Below are 1976 nucleotides of genomic sequence, written 5' to 3'. Positions count from 1 at the left end.
GGGGCTGGCGGGGGGGGTGGAGGATGGCACGGCGCTGCCTTCATCCGAGCTGGCAGCTCCGCGGGCAGCTGCGCTCCGCTGCACGCTCAGCCCGGGAGAGAGCCCTGCGCGGGAGCTGCCCCCCCGCAGATGCGGATGGACAGAGCCACGGCCGTGGGCTTCGGGGCTCTTGACTGTGGGTGTCGTTCCTGGCAGTCCCGGGAAGGGCAGAGCCGTGGGACCCGGTTGAGTGCCCATGTCCCCGTGGCAGAGGGGTGGGAAGGGGCTCCCACCAGGGACTTAATCCCAAAGCGCTGAGCAGCAATGCCATCCCCGATGCTGTCCCCATGCCATCCCCGATGCTGTCGCTGATGCCATCCCTGATGCCATCACTGGTGCCATCCTCGGTGCTGTCCCCAGTGCGGTCCCTAATGGTGTCCTCTCAGGGATCAGCCGATGGTTAATCCTGGCTCCCACTGGGACTTGCTGATGGGAGATGCACCGTGCTGGACGGGTGTATCAGGCACCCTGTGGGCACTGGCTCTGTGACACTGCCCCACGTGGGTCCTCAGGGCCACCGGGGGATGCTCTGGGTGTCCCTGGGGACACAGCATGGCCGGAGAGCCCCTGGCAGCGAAGGGTGTTGGGTTCTCTGCACTTTTGTACCCATAGATGGGTGGGGGTGATCATGGGGGACAGTCCTCTGTCCCGCTGTCCCATCTGCACACAGCTGAGCAGTAAAACCCTCAGCGTGACCCTCCTCTGCCTCCTCCCCTGCGCAGGGCCTGGTCGCCGGGGGCACAGCTCCGGGTGTGGGTGGGGATCCGGGCTGGGTGACAGCGGGGCTGGCTTAGGGTGCTGGGGGTCTCCCTCTCCATGTAAGGACCCCTATTCCCTTCCCCAGCCCGGGCCTGGGGTCACCCTGTGCTGGGTGCACAGGGACACCCACACCCACGCCGTGTCCCCTGTCCCTGCACCCACGCCACCCCGGGGCAGACACGCACCCGTGGGCCCCGGGGCTGCCGAGTCCCTGTGCACCCAGGCATGATGTCACCCGTTGCCATGGCAATGCTGCTGCATCACTGCGTTGCAGTGCGCCCCAATCCCGGGATTTCCACAGGGGCTGCGTGGCGTGGGCAGCGGGATGGGGCATGGGTACCCCGGGGATTGGGGGGTGGGTACGGGTGCTGCTGGGGGTCCCCACATCTGTGGCAGCAGTCCCTGCCCACAGGGAGCTCTGTGCCTGTGCCAAAAATGGGTCTGAGCTGCTCAGGGGTACGGGACCGGTGGGCACAGGACCAGGGAAATGGTGGGGCATTAACCAGCACTTGCAGCTGCCACATGGCCGTGCATCCCACGGTGTGCCAGGGTACACAGCAGCCTGTCCACATCGTGCCACTCACAGTGTGCTGGCAGAAGCTGTGACACTCTCTGGGGTGGCAGGTGGCACACGGGTGGGCACCAGAGCAGTGCTGGAGCCGGATTGTGCCCAACACACCAGGAGGATGGCACTGGCCTGGGTTCCTGTCCCCAGCTGCCCTTTGGCCTGTTGCACCACCTGTGAGCAAACAGCTCTCACAAGAAATATTCCCAGAGTCTGGAAAAATAAATAACATAGGGGCTGCTGCATCCGGGGGGGGGGGATGGGGTGGGGGACAGGGTGCAGCCACCACCCTGGGGCCATGCTCCAGCTGGGCATATTGGTGCTTCTCCCACTCCACTGCCCTCATGCCATCGCTCCTGGGCCTGGCCATGGGGCCACCAGCCTTGGGGACACTGGAAGTTGTCCCCTTGTGCTGGCCCAGGGTGGGGGATTTGTCACCCGCACCATGGGCACTGTGAGTGGGGATCGATCCTGAGGTGACATCCTGGTGTGGCAGTGGGGGTGCTGCCGGGTGTGTGGGTGTGGCTGGCAGGAGTGGGGGTCGTGCTGGTGGGCACCCCCCGACTCCCAGGGCCACGCTCTGACCCCACCTCTTGCTTGTCTTGTTGCAGAA

The sequence above is a fragment of the Corvus brachyrhynchos genome, unplaced genomic scaffold, assembly GCF_000691975.1.
Source record: "Corvus brachyrhynchos isolate BGI_N302 unplaced genomic scaffold, ASM69197v1 scaffold219, whole genome shotgun sequence".
NCBI lineage: Eukaryota > Metazoa > Chordata > Aves > Passeriformes > Corvidae > Corvus > Corvus brachyrhynchos.
Note: the sequence above shows the minus strand (reverse complement) of the source record.